Raw genomic sequence first — 15,820 nt, 5'->3', positions numbered from 1 at the left:
AAACTTGGCAAAGCTCACTCTAAGCTTGAAAAGACTCACTCCTCTCTCATTGAGCAAGTCAAAGTGGAGGAAGCCAAGAAGGAGCAAGTGATCATAACATGTGATCTTATTGATGAATCTTTTCATGAACCCATTATTGTTGCTCCTACTAACACTTCTTGTAGCACAATCATTACTACTCCACCTATGAATGATACATCACTAATGATGGAAAATGAGAACCTCAAGAAGGAGGTAAATGAGCTCACTCGTGCCTTAGGGAATACCTATGGTGGAGAAGCCCACTTGCTAAAGTGCTTGGGTAGCCAAAGATTTTCTCTCAACAAAGAGGGATTAGGCTATACCCCCAAGAAAGGCAAGACGGCCTTTATCACTCCCAAAGCTAGCTTTGTGAAGGGCAATGGTCGGTTTTACAATAGATGCAAGCAAGTTGGGCATATAGAGCAAAATTACAAGACTAACAAGAACAAGCTACCTAATGTATCCTCAATCAAATTTGATTCTTGTTACATGCTTTATAAGGATGCCAATGGTGTAAAGGCTAAGTTCATTGGTACACCAATTGTGGGCCCAAAGAAGAAAGTCATTTGGGTACCAAAGACCTTGGTGACTAACCTACCAGAACCCAAGCAAGTTTGGGTACCTAAAAAGAATTAATCTTCTTTTGTAGGTAAATTATAAAGCCGGAGGAAGGCATTGGGTGCTTGATAGTGGATGCACACAACACATGATCGGTGATCCAAGAATGTTCAATTCAATCAATGAAAGCAAGAGCAATGGGATTGATAGTATCACATTTGGTGACAATGGTAAAGGCATTTGCTTGCTGCTTGGACGAATGGAGGCTCATCGATGCGGAGCTCGACGCCGGCATGGAGCTCGAAGCCGTGGAGTGGCGCGGAGGTCGCCGATGTGGAGCTCATCGGCAGCACGGACCTTGGCAGGGACAGGGACAGCCGGATGGAGCACGACCGCGATGGGAGGCACGAGTCCGGGAGCAAGCTAGCGCGTTGGGCTCGCCGGGCGCGGCGCGGGTGGGCGGCGGGGGCACGAGCGAGGATAGGGTCCGTCCCGTGAGAAGAGGGAGTGGGGACGTGGGCAGGGGGGAGTGTGGGGTCTGTCCGGACGGACGAACACCCTATCAGGAGCGTTTTCGAAAATGATATCATAATTGGATATAAATGAGGGCTAAGTATTCTCCACCCATAATAAATATCTACCGCTGATTCAGGAATGATTGACATCACCACCATTGTTGTAGCTCCTATGACGAGTTGTTGATTCAGGAATGATTGACATCACCACCACACCCTGTTCTGCTTGTCTAGTCTCAGTCTGTTTCAGCTTATTCTCTCTCACAAAATACTATTGAATCAGCCGAAATCAGTTCGAAATGTGACCAGCCGAACATCTAACTAGTGAAATGTAATAACGTGTAGAACACAAGATGTGGTGGTAGCTAGGGGAGGATAAGCCAGTAAGTACATCGATGATGACTTCTGACGAACAAGCTACGCCCAAGTTTACCCCCCTCCTGGTTGCTTGCGTCTTCAAGTTACAATTAGTATTTTACCAATGCAAGGCAAGGGCACTAGAGCGATAATTGCCATCTCTGCGCAGACGGTTGTAGGTAAATTAGCAAGCTCGCTAAATAAGCACTAGAGCGATATTTGTCATTACTTGATTGAGGCGATACTAGCAGAGGACAGTTGTCCGTGCAGTAGGTGGTAATACTCCTATTTATGGAGTACACATAGTATAGTCTATTAAAGGACGATAATACACACACCATAAGTAGACATTTGTATAGTATTTTATATCACGGCTGTCAATGCTACCACACGCTAGGGAAGAGTACTTGTCTTGCAGAATACACGAGCGACGACTTCCATGATTAAACTGAACCGTTCCTGATTTCCAGTACGTTAAGCAATTGCGAGATAATGATGATTAAAACAGCGCTGAAAAGTACAAAGCGCACACAGCACGCTCATCCCATCATCTGATATACGTATGTGAAAACTACAGGACACCAAGATGCCCTCCCAGATGGCATGCCACCTGACCTGTGCCTGCCTGCCATTTGCCAAGGAAATAGGAAAAATCGTCGGTGAACGGCGCGAGCGGTGATGAACAGATAGATACGATACGATTACCCATTACATTACATTGGCCGCGTGCAGGCCGGCGGGTTGGTTCAAGTCAGAGGCGATCGATCGCTCGGCACGGCAGGGCCAGGCGGGATGCATGAATGGCGATGACCCAGCGGCGCGTCCCGATCAGCCAGCCTGTCGCGGCGAAAGCGAAAGGCGCCGGGTGTTGATTGCGCCGCGAGAAAAGCGGGGCGGAGAGGAGGGAGGATCCATCCACCTGCACATCTTCTCTGTTCTGATGGCAACGCCGCTGATTTGTCCACCTGGACCTGGTCCACCTCCCCACTCACCAGCCGGCCTTCTGCTGAATCCATCTCGGCATTCCCATTCCGTCAGGCTGCTGCAGCCTACAGACACACTCCAGCCAGCGTCATGGTGCAGACAAAACTGTCTGCAAGTCTGCAAGCCATTTTCGCAAGTTTCACCGTGTTTGAAGTCGACGCATCCCTGGGGGCGGGAGTTGGATCGGGACGCGAATGCTTGGGCGCCGCAGCTGAGGCAGCTCCCTGCGACGGCGAGATGGAGACCGAGGGGGCAGGGCAGGCGTCTCGCGCGCGGGTTAAAGAAAGGGACATAGGCCCTCTTCAGCTGTCGGAAGATACTGATTTATTGCGAGAGAAAAACAATATTATTTCGCTGAAACGGACGACTGATAAATTCAAACGAACAGCACCATAATCATCGGTGCAAAGCGTCCAGGAAGGCGCCAACGCCAGCAATTTGGTAGTTGTTGGCTCGTTGCAAGCTGCAGGCGCCGGAACGCAGCGCAGCGCAGTGCAGTGCAGGCTGCAGGGATCCAATGCCAATGCCTCCTACCAATTTCTGGATGGTAGTTTACTCCTATTAGCCCTTGTTTAGTTCGCGAAAAGTTAGAAATTTGGCTACTGTAGCACTTTCGTTTTTATTTAGCAATTAGTGTTCAATCATGGACTAATTAGACTCAAAACGTTTGTCTCGTAATTTCCAATCAAACTGTGCAATTAGTTTTTTTTCGTCTACATTTAATGCTCCATACATGTATCGCAAGATTCAATGTGATGGGTACTGTAACACTTTTCACGAACTAAACAAGGGCTTATTCTGTGTTTCAGACATCGAGGCCCCACCCCCACGTAAGCTGTCACTTGCCTACCTGCTGCTACTGGGCCTGTCGGATTGTTTTCTCAAGAAACCCGCGCAAGCAGATTGCTTGTGCGGCGGAGATGCTGCTCAGCTGCTGGGGCATATGATATTGGTAGAGTGCGATCCAAGGGAAAATTACTGTGCAGGGGACAGTAAGGTCAAATAATGTTGGGTGTGTGCTGTCTGTGTAAGCGTACCTTTTCCGTTTGCAGGGGTGTGCGAATTGTGATGGCGATGAAGTAAGGCCGTTTTTCTTATAATCCGTTTTTTAGCTTATTTTTTTTAGTCAGAATAGTATTTTTCTCTCATAACAAATTAATCAGAACAATATTTCAATTTGTTTTTTTAGCGAAATGAACATGGCCTAAATTAGGTTATTTTCCGGTTACTGTGAATCTTAATCACCGTTACCACCAATCGTTGCCCTTCCGGTTACATTTCTGACCTGACCACCAGACACTCGTGAATTTCTCCACGAATCCTCAATCATCGCCATCTTGTGCCCAGCGTCAGCCATCCGAACCGATGTTGGATTTAAAAGCCTTTGGGTTGCTGGCTTGCTGCAGCAATTGCAATTGGGTTACGGATAAATGCCTCAATTGCCTCTCCTCTGCGCATTGGGTACCTAACGATATTTACGGTGTAGGGGATTTTAACACATTGCGCGCGACTACAAGTAGCCAAGGCGCTTGGGCTCTCGGAGCTCGGACGATGTAAGAGCCATGGGTCGCCAGCCACAGCACCCTGCCTGCTCCGCTGGGCCGTCGGACCATGGTGGCTCGCAAGACTCAGGTAGGGTCAAGTCGGCCAACGACGTTCCTGCCACTGGTGGTCGTCGGCGCCGACGGCGGAGGCGGCGACGAAGATGGAGGCGTCACGGGCGGTCGGCAGGGGCTGCACAGACAGCTCCGGCCTTCACCTCGGTTGCTGCTTAAGCTCAGCCTGGGCACGTCGAGCTGTCCAGCGAGACGGACAGTGTCCAACCTGACCCATTGACGCTGATGTTGTACCCGGACGCCACGTATGGTCGCGACATCACGGAGGACCCGATGCTGGAGGAATTCGCAGCCTTGCTCGCCAGCAGTCAGATCGTTGCGTGGCTTTCTCTTGAGCGCCAGTTGTCACCTCCGGTGGCCCCCCAACTACAAGATGAGGCCCCGGCAGTAACGGCCCCCAGTGGGAGGATGAGGACTCGGCGGCTGTGGGCTCTTGTGCGTTGTGGACACCACCTCCGCGTCCCATTCACTAGGCTATGGACTCACCGAACCTCACGGTGGACGCTAGGCCTCCCAGTTCACCGCCGGTGGATACCCACCTGACCGAGGACAACGATGACTCCGCCAAACGCCGCCTCGATAGCTTCATCAACGAAGTGACGCGTAAGAGGGACTCTCCACTAATTCGTGAGCCTCCAAAGCAGCCTCCTGCTAAGCCAGTGATGCCGTGCCAGAGCAGGCAGTTGGTGGCTCAGCCCCTCTCTCGAGTACCTGCTTCCAAGCGAGGTGAGGTGCTGTGTCGTGCTGATCATGCAGCATATGGGCTTCGCTAAGGGTCCATCAACGCCATCCGCGTCGGAGCTGGCAGCCTATGACCTGACTGCGTCCAAAGCCGAAGCGCTGGACGAGTTCTTCCCGGCTGTTCGGTCCAGGCAGCCGCGAGAACACAAGTCCACCTCCTAGGTCGCACCGTTGTGACGGTATTGGTGGTTTCCTTTAATGTAATATCGAATCTAGATGTCTCTTGCTAGGATGGTCTAGTTACGGCTGTATTAGATTCATCTCCTTCAGCACTCGATACAAGTAACTCTTCTACTTAATCCAATGATACGCAAAGCTTTTGCGTATTCGAGAAAAGAAAAAAAAAAGGCTTTGCTGCTACCTGCCGAGTCAGAAGCCAAGCCAACGGAAGGCTGATGTTGCATGCAAAGGGGGAGACTCCCTCTCCTGCATTAGTATTTCCTTATTAGTCATGCATGCAACAGTGCATTAATTGATATATTCTTTCTTGAGAAATTGGTTAATGTTCTTTTTTTGACATATCATTTGTTAAAAAAGAAGGCCACCAAATAACAAGGAATATCCTTGCGCGAGTATTTCCAGAGTATAATGTCGTGAAATAGGGACTTGCTAAAATAGCTTTATCTAAGGTGACAGTTATTGTATATATTTTACATTAAAAATTATACTTTTAGTTTGTTGCAATTTATTGGTTCTGAAGAATAAAAAACTCATTGGTTAAAATCACAAATCCGACAAAATCTGATTACGTTGGCACAGAAGCAATAAACAATTTATAATTGTTTCTATAGTTAGACAAGGTCAAAAAATTGATATGATATGATACAAAGACAAATAATAAATTATAAAATTAATGATTTACTTATATTAGTTGGTTATACAAGAGTGTTGTTTGAAACCATCTTAAAATTCAGGCACCTGAGGAGGAAGTGTGTGAAATAAGGACCAGTTTGGTAGGGCTTCGGCGTAAAAGGGTTTCAGTTCTGGTCCATATTATGGAGTTTAACCTGTTATGGAAAACATTTAACAAAAATGGCTTCAATGACAATTTTATTATAATTCATGCCGAATTAATGAGGAGCCAGAAGAAGCTAGATTTTTATCACTCAGCTTGTCCAGTACAAAAGTGGCTTCGGCTTTGGCTTCTTCACCAAAGCCATTTCTTGAGTGACCCTTTGGAGGGCTTCGGTAGAAGATAGAGCCAGAGCCACTCTAGAAGCCCTGCCAAACGAACCCAAAGTCTATGGCGACACTTGTCGCTTATAAGCACATAGTAGGAGTAGAAAGACCGGTATCAGAGGAGTAGCTACTTTTTGACCAAAAACTTGGCACAATTGTTGATAAGCATTTTCCTAGAAAAAAAACAAAGCTACAAATTAATAACCTAAACTATTACATAGACTTGGAGTTGTTGTTGAGGAAACTCTATTTTTTATAAGGGAAAAACATCTAAGTTGAACTAGGCAATGAAAACCTGCATGGACCATTTGCAAGAATGCAGTGTCTAAAGCCACATCATCAATAAATGTATGTCCACGTAGGCAGGGGTGCCCGATGGCCAATGTGGTTAATTGCTACATCTATCTAAATCCTTCAAACATCTTCATATGCCATTGGCAATAAACCTCCAACCATAATAATTATACTCACAGCTACTCCTACACCGCATAACAAAACAGCAAGCTAGTTGAAGCAAAAACAAAGGCACAAATTGGGACCTGTCCAAACTAAGGCAACCACAGATATAAATATTCTTATTACTCTTTTACTTGGTAGTAAGATGTTGAATGTGAATGTCTATGAGCAGCACTTGGTGAGGCCAAAACGGCAAGATCGGGCATGAAGAGAGCCAAGTGAACCGCTTAGGTTTCCCACTTTCCCAGCCATCACCGTCCCCTGGTCCCCTTCTCCTCCACCTCCAGCAACCTCGCTAGTAGCGAGGAGCGGGGGACCTACCCCTCTCGCATATAGACAGCTTGTTCTAGTTTTGGCTTGTTGCTTAGCTTATATAGACTACTTCATGGTCCAGCTGGGCACTTCGTTGGGCGGATGTTGGAGGAATACCACCTTTGTCTTGCCTGGGTTGTTGAAGTCTTCTTCTTCGTCGTCGGTGAAAACAAATGCAAGACGAGTCTACAGAATATCATCAATTAGTTTTTCCCCTTCAAGCAGTTCCACCCTCGCCCCTCTTCGCTCACTACTACATGATTTTCTCCTGCTGTCGTGGTTGGTCTGCCTTGGATTGGGGTTGTTCTTGCAGATCTAGCTACCCACTTGGTGGATCTGATCTTCGATGTTAGCTCTTTGGTCAACCTTCGCGGTTGCTCCCCTCAACCTCTTTGTCTTTGCCCGCCCCCTTGTAGCACTGCGCCTTGTGTCATCATGCCTTCATTGACTACGTCTCTTCTTGCCCTACAAATTGTCATCCCCTAAATCCTTCGACGATGGCATCAACTTTACCTTCAGTTCAGTGGAGATACACATGACAACTAGATGCATAGCAAAAAACTATATATCTAGAAAAGCCAGAATGACTTACTGAAAGCTCTAGTTTAGTTTTGGTAAATTGATAAAACCCTAAGTGCTAACCTAGTTCATCAAGTGATCATGAGATAGGTAGCACACTTCAAGTAGAGAAGCAAATGAAGATCATAACATGACAATGGTGATAGCATGGAGATGATCAAGGGCTTAAACTTGAAGAGAAGAAAAAGAAAAACAAAACGCTCAAGGCAAAGGTATAACTTGTAGGAGCTATTTTGTTTTGGTGATCAAGACACTTAGAGAGTGTGATCACATTTAGGTTTGATAGCCGTACTATTAAGAGGGGTGAAACTCGTATCGGAATGCGGTTATCAAAGTGCCACTAGATGCTCTAACTCATTGCATATGCATTTAGGATCTAGTGGAGTGCTAACACCTTTGATAATATTTGTGAAAATATGCTAACACCGGCGCTTTCGGGAAAATGAAATGCCTATTTTCTATTGCGCCGGATGCAAATTCTTGGTGGTTGGCACATTGGAGCAAAGGTGGAGAAGATAGAAGTGAGAACAGAGCTGATGCCAGCATCGGTCCAATGACCGAACACTGAATCCAGAAGCACCGAACGCTGACTGCCTGCGTCCGGTCGCGTTGACTGTCGGTACAGTGGCTAGGGTTTACCACCGGACGCTGGGCTGTGTCCGGTCGAGGTGGACTGGACGCGTCCGGTCGAGGAAAACTAGGTTTCGACCCTTACTGTACTCGACCGGACGCTGAGGTTCCAGCGTCCGGTCAGTTTTAACCGGAGCGTTCGGTCAGCGTCATAGCCATTGGAATCTAACGAACAACGTTTGAAGCCGATGACACGTGGCGTCCATCTGTGGACCAGACGCTGAGTCCAGGGTCCGGTCAAGTGGACCGGAGCGTCCGGTCAGAGCGCAGAGTACCCAGTGAAGGGGTACAACGGCTCTATTTTGTGGGGGGCTTCTATTTAAGCCCCATGGCTGGCTATGGCTCATATCTTTGGCCATTTTTCATTGACATAGCAACCTTGTGAGCCTAGCCAAAGTACTCCCACTCATCTACATCATTGATTCATCATTATAGTGAGATTGGGAGTGATCCAAGTGCATTGCGTGAGTGATTGCATTTAGAGGCACTTAGTGATCGTGTTTCGCTGCAGATTTCGCTTGTTACTCTTGGTGGTTGCCACCACCTAGATGGCTTGGAGCAGCGAGGATCGTCGAGCGGAGGTGGTGATTGTCTCTGGCTCTGATCGTGGTGATTGTGAGGGGTTCTTGACCTTTCCCCGGTGGAGAGCCAAAAGGTACTCTAGTGAATTGCTCGTGGCTTGTGTGATCCTCATCTTGTGTTGGTTGTGTGGCACCCTATCGAGGGTTTGGCGTGTGAAACCAATTAGCGCGTGAACCTCCAAGTGAGTGAATCGCCACAACGAGGACTAGCTTGCCGGCAAGCAAGTGAACCTCGGTAAAAATCATTGTGTTCATCATTGATCCCGAGGTGATTGGTCATCATTGTTATTCATCTTCCTGATTGATTGGTTCATTTATCTACACAGCGGTATAACCCTCTTGATCACTCTCTTTACTTTACCACAAACTAATTGACAAGCTCTTTAGTGTAGCTAGTTGTGAGAGCTTGCATGCTTGGTTGGTGTGGCTCTTTAGTTAGCCTTTGAGAGCACACTAACATAGGGTAGTGTCATTGCTCTTGTGTGAATTGACACTATCTAAACTAGAATTGTGGTAGGTGGCTTGCATTTTGAGTAGGCTAGCGCAACACTTGCTTCGCCTCATAATTGTCTAACCATTTGGTTAAGTGTTGTTGTAGAAATTTTTATTAGGCTATTCACCCCCCCTCTAGCCATTAGGACCTTTCACTTACTCATAGATATTTCCCTTAAAACATTAATGGATCTGCCGCAATGTTGATCATGTCTGCTTGAGCCATTGTTGCCGAATAGGTATTGGTCGACCTTGTCATCAAACCAACATCTATTAGTACAATCATTCTAAGACAAACTCTGAAACCATCATTGACACCATCAAGTTGTTGATCTCTGACCTACTACTTATGCTACTCTATCCAATTGTAGCGAACCATGCTATGACCATAATTGTTTCCACTTGTGAAGCTTCTCGCAAAGAAAATTTTTCGAACTATGTCCCTTATGCCACTTGCATGCTTATCACTCATGTGCATAGGGAATTACTTGATCACTAGCCTATAAGACATCAAAAGAGGATATATTTTTCATGAACTTATCATAATCTTAGCCAATTGAAATTGTTTTTCTCTTCTTAGTCATCACCATGAAATTTGGACACTTTTGACAAAATCATGAAAAGTAGTTTTACATGATCATTGTGCCTGGATTTTTTACTAATTGTGTTTTACATGAACTCTATATTTAAATATTGTTCTTTCTAAGTTCGTACAGAAACCAAATTGCTATTTTTCTTAATTTTCATTTTGAATTTACTATTTATTAATTAAATAAGGTATGGATTTTTTTATTTAGTCTAGTACATTCACATATACCTTTTTTTGAAGCACCATATTTCATGTCATAAATTGACGTAAATTCTTGCAAGGACCCTCATCGACAGGCACCTACCGTCGTGGCTTCATTGTACAGGCAATTTGCAAACTGAGCATAGCTTAACTGGTTTATTGTGGTAGAACCTGTCAATTCGAGTTCAAGTTTTTAACTTGACACAGATGCTCATATTTTTTTATTATATATAGTATAGAGGGAACATTTACACTAAACCTTAGAGAACACCAAAAGAACAGAATAAAGTCATCAATAGGGTTTTCCTCTGGAGTTTTACACAAACTTTACAATGGCATAGCGGAGGGTTCACTATATGACATTTACTAACAGCAACTTTCCTTTGGAGTTTTGCACAAACTTTACAGTGGCATAGTGAAGGATTCGCTATATGACTTGTACTAATAGCAATGTTCCTCTAGAGTTTTGCACAAACTTTGGCCTGGTTTAGTTTTCAAAATTTTTTGGCCTAGCCCAAAAATTTTTGACTTTGGGCTTTTTGGAACTAAACGGCATCCAAAAATTTTTGGCCTCGTACTGTTCACGGTGGGGTGAAAGGCCTGGTACTGTGTGGCTTGGGAGGCGTGAAGGACGCCTGGTACCCCCCACCCACCCCTTATCTATTCACGCTCGCCCGACACTGGCCCTCTATCCCTCACTCTCATCCACTCTTGAACCCTAGCCCGTCGCCGCCGGTCACTCCCTCCCATCGCCGCTGGTCTCCCGCCATCCCACCGTCGCCCCGCAGATCCACGAGCTCCGCCGCTAGATCCACGCCGTCGGAGTCCGGATCAAGGACCACCTTCGCGCGTTTGGTGATGGAAGGACACGACAGCGACGACATGAACGGCGCCGGCTACAATGGCGACCACGGCATCGACGACGCTGGCCACGGCAATGACGTGCGCACCAGGGATTTCCTAGCACCCGCTAATCCCTGGTGCCATGCCAGTGGTAGCGGCCTCTTCCCCGACGTGGTGCAAACCTTCTCAGGTTCCAACAGCTTCAACTAGTCCCGCCTGGGGTTGGAGTCGCTGGATCTCAACACCGACGAGGACTGGACGCAGATGCAGGCCTACGCGGGCTACATTTGGGGGGACAATGAGGTCCCCCCCATGGCTCCCACCCCCATCCGCGTGCCTTCCCGCAACATTGCGCACAACCTCGGGTCGAACACTGGCATCGCCGGCGGAGGAGGACAAGGAGCAGGCATGGGTGGAACATCCATTGGAGGAGGCTTTGTCCCTCCTCTGTCTCATCCACGGGGAGGCATGTCCGACCGTCGTAGGGGCCACAGTGCGCATGTACGCAGGCCGGGGCTAGCCATTCTTGATGACAACTTCAATCAGGATGACAACACGCAAGCCCCGTGAGTCCTGGTACAAATGCCACTCCCTTTCTCCTTGATCTTCTGTTTAGTAGTAGATCTGCTGAGTTACATGCATATGTCTAGGGTGCTATATGTATTATTTAGTTGCTGGTGCTATGGGTGTGTTGTGATACAAATTTAAGCTACAACAGTTGTAGATATTGATTAACCTAGCTTAAGTGTTTACCAAATGCTTTAATCTCTGTACATGTGGTGAACTAAAACTTGTTACATGCCATTTACCATATCCTGTTATAGAACTGCACAAAAAACTAGGTTGCATTTTGTTTTCATAATTCCTGGTGTTGTTATGCATCGTTTAGGCTATCAAACACAAGGCAAACTAGACTATACCGAACCCTCAGATTTTCTATGACATATGGTGCCATAAAATTGCCATTGACAATTATACCAAGGGAGTCATGAGCAAGACTGGGTGAAGGGACCTCTTAAGGAGGTACCAAGCAGCAACAGGTTTGGTCCATGACAGGAAGCAGATTGCTAGTAGGCTAAGGCAGTTGAAGGCCCAATGGGCATTATGTAACAAGCTCTGCTACGGCTCTGGCTTAGGCCATAGCGACGATGGAACTGTTGAGGCCACTGATGCATGGTGGAAAGCAAATACCAACGTAAATGGTCTATCTATCTCTTCTGGGTTTGAGCACTTACTAAGTAAAACACTGCATAACAAATGATTTCATATTGTAGGGGCAATCTGATTTGATGAAGTTCAGGAAAGGTTTACCTAAGTACTTAGATCAAATGGATAAAATGTTTACTGGAAACACAGTAGATGGCTCCACCTCCTTTGTTGCTGGTGAAAGTGGTACTATTGACTTGGATGGTGGAAGCTCTGATGAAGAGGCAGCAGATGAGCATGATGACCAGTTGACCCCACTTAGCATTGGCAACAAGAGGGCCAGCAGCATGAGCACCACTGCCTCCAGCCCACGCAAGAGGTCCAAGAGCCCAGCACTGAGGGCAATGGACAACAACATGAGGACACATAATGAAATTGCCAACCATAGGCTCTGCCTGATGGAGAGCATGTTTGAGCACATGAAGCAAGAGGACCACAATTCATGGTTGGCCCTTAGCCAGAAGATAGACAGGGTCACCCAGATAGCAAAGGAGATGGGTATAAGTGCATAGACTCCAACATTGCTCAGGGGGCTGTACAACATCATCCACAATGAAAGTGATATGGACTTCTTCCTTGCCAACGGCCCTAAAGAAAGGATGATCATCATCGAGCAAGCTGCGCCGGTCGACCCATAGACCATCTTATCTTATTTCGTCTATGAATTGAAGTTCATGTCGTAATGGTGTCCTGAAACAATGTCAGTCATGTCCTATGTCATTTGAACTAAGTCTGTAGTGCATGAATGTGTGTTTTAATTATGTTTGTGAGGTTTCTTATTTCAACAACTTAAATGTAGTAATGTTTGGTGAACTTCAAGTATGGTGACCATTTGAACTATGTGATGCATGGGTGAGAGTGACTGGCACATGTCAGTGAACGTAGTCATGCATGACATTGATTTGTAATGTGATTCATGACTAAGTTTACTCCTTGTTTGTTTTGACAGTTTACTCCTTGTTTGTTTTGACAGGTTGATGTTGTATCAGCAGCAGCAACCCATTGTGTAGACCCTTGGGATGATTTAGAAGAGATGATGATGGTTGAGTTAGAGGATGCTAAAGATGATGATACTTTTATCTATGGTATGTACCAGTATGCCCTGCACATTGACAAGCATTTAAATAGGGCTGAGTATAGGCAACCTGTCATGACTGGTTTGGAATGGGTATAGAGGAAGCTTGGGGATAGCAAGGCCTGTTATAGCATATTTAGAATGAGCCCACCTATGTTCCATAGACTGCATGATCTTTTAGTACAATCATATGGCCTGAAATCTAGTACTAAGTCCACCTCGGTTGAGGCTCTAGGGATGTTTCTTTAGATGATTGGGGCACCACAATCTATTAGGCAAGCTGAGGACAGATTTGAGAGGTCACTAGGGACTGTCTCCAATATGTTAAACAAAGTTTTGAAGTGTATGGTGAAGCTTGCTGCTGACATCATTAAGCATGTCAACCCACAATTTAGAACAATGCATCCTAGACTGAGAAACCATAGGTTCTATCCCTACTTCAAGGACTATATAGGGGCTATAGATGGGACTCATGTACCTTGTGTGGTGCCCAATGATAAGTTTGTGCAGCACTTGTGCCGCAAGGGCATGACTACACAAAATGTCATAGCTGTCTATGACTTTGATATGAGATTTACATTTGTTCTTGCTGGTTGGCCGGGGTCTGTACATGACATGAGAGTATTCAATGATGGAACAACAACATACAACTATGTCTTTCCACATCCACCTGTAGGTATACACCTATCTGATAGTACATTTGGTTCCTTGTTGTTCAACTACTTGAATATAAAATATTTTTTTGCTGATGTAGGGAAATATTACCTTGTGGACTCCGGGTACCCTAACCAGCTAGGTTACCTTGCTCCTTACAAGGGAACTAAGTACCATCTGCAGGAGTATTGAGACGCCCCAGAACCCCAATGTAAAAGGAGACCTTCAACTATGCACATTCATGTCTTAGGAATGTCATTGAAAGGTCATTTGGAGTTTTGAAAATGAAGTGGCGCATCTTGCATCAGATCCCTTCTTATGCACCTCATAAACAAAGCCAAATCATAGTTGCATGTTGTGCTCTACATAATTTCATTAGGATAAGTGGCATAGGGGATAGACACTTTGCAAGGTGTGACCGTGATGATAACTATGTGCCACGACAAGCGTCTGAGAATCAGCCTGACCCCGAGGAAGTTGAGGATGAGTCTGATCTGATGAATGAATTTCGTGATTCGATTGCTTATGCTTTGCTAAACCATTCTTGACAGTTTTGTGTGTTTGAGGACATGTATGTGTACTGCAGATGTACGGTTGCTGTTAATGGTTGACGACAATTTATGGATGAATTATGCATGATTAATTGTTCAATACATCTGTTGTGTCATTGTGATAAAACATACATGCTGTTGCATGAGAGACAATAGCATGCATGCGTTTGCAGCTACAGCATGCATTGGGTGCATGCATGTGTTTGCATGTTGCATGAGAGACAATTAATGGTGCAACTGTTAGGTTTTGGGTCAGGCTAAAATTTTTAGCAACAAAACAACAAATTCAAAAAAAATTGATGTCAGGTTTTTGACTAAAACCTACAGCTGTCACGTTTTTGGGTCAGGCCAAAATTTTTTACGATCTAAACGTGGCCTTTATAATGGCACAGCGGAAGGTTCGCTATATGACATGTACTAGCAGCAACCTTATTATCCTCTGTAATTACTGGAGGGCTCAGTGGAGGATTCACGTCGCTTGAACCCTTTGTAGGGCTTAGTGGAGGATTCACCCATTACTTGAACTCTTTGACTCTTGGTACGGAGAGAGCCTAATTCTCGAGTAACAGTCCATCTAATTACATGGCTTAACCCTCAAATAAAGGTTATGTACAGGATTCACTTGGCACGTGTAGTAAACCCACCCATCCAATTCGAGACGCCTTGATTGCTTCACATGTGCCGTGTGGCTGCAGTCACGGGGTAGCAACAGTCTAGTTCCTTCATCAGCATACATTGGGCCATTGGGCCCTTCGAAAATATCCAGGACATCGGACCTACTGACATGAAAAAAAAATATAAAATATAACACAAATGGCCCGTTCGATTGTCTTAAAAATGGTTTGTTCGGCTTTTTTTTCAGCCGGAACAGTATTTTTCTCTCACAACAATTCAACCGGAATAGTATTTTTCAGCCAGTTTCAGCCAAGTTTCAGACCAGCGAACGGGGCCAAAATGTCATTATGCATCTTACGATTTTATTTGATAAAAAATATAGATAACCTAAACATTATCGATGTACCAAACTTTAACTTGTTAAATGAAATCTCAAGCCATAACACTACTGAAAAAATACTTCAAATTTACCCTTAAATAATGCCACAACACCACTGGCTATATTGATGTACAAAATATGGCCACGATAACGAGCTATATATGTCAACTCGATGAATCTAATTTTATCTAAACACCTTTTAATTCTAACATATTAACTATACTTACACTAACTCTGATATATGCTGATCTAATTAAGCTCATTACATACCGAACTTTCCTCCACATAACCCTAACTACTCCAAATCCTAACACATTTATGGAAAAATCATCGAATCAATGCATGGAATAAAAGAAGATACCTTCTTAGAGTGTTTTTTTCTTCTTGTTTCTTCGATTTGGGGAAGGGAAACAGAGATCTATACGAAGGAAGGGTCACTAGGCTGATGCCAAGCTCTGGTTAAAGGAGAAGAAGGACCAATCAACCCAAAGATAAGTCACGCCATATGTAATGGCGCGACTCGGTCACGCCATCACATTTGATGTGACTTAATCATGCTAGTCACTTTGGTATGGCTGAGTTTTCACACAAGCTCCATGTGGTTGGTTTGATCCATAGGAGCTACCGTGGCACCCTAAGTCATATCACTGTATGTGACGCGACTCGGTGGTCAGTTGCATCACGTT

At 45.3% G+C, this 15,820-nt stretch overlaps 1 pseudogene; it reads left to right on the top strand.

The window, feature by feature from the left end:
* Positions 1-10,669: 10,669 nt before the first annotated feature.
* On the top strand, positions 10,670-14,181 carry LOC136470528 (uncharacterized; annotated as a pseudogene).
* Positions 14,182-15,820: the final 1,639 nt, after the last annotated feature.

The sequence above is a fragment of the Miscanthus floridulus genome, chromosome 8, assembly GCF_019320115.1.
Source record: "Miscanthus floridulus cultivar M001 chromosome 8, ASM1932011v1, whole genome shotgun sequence".
Taxonomy (NCBI): Eukaryota; Viridiplantae; Streptophyta; class Magnoliopsida; order Poales; family Poaceae; genus Miscanthus; species Miscanthus floridulus.
This window is presented reverse-complemented; position numbering and strand designations above follow the sequence as displayed.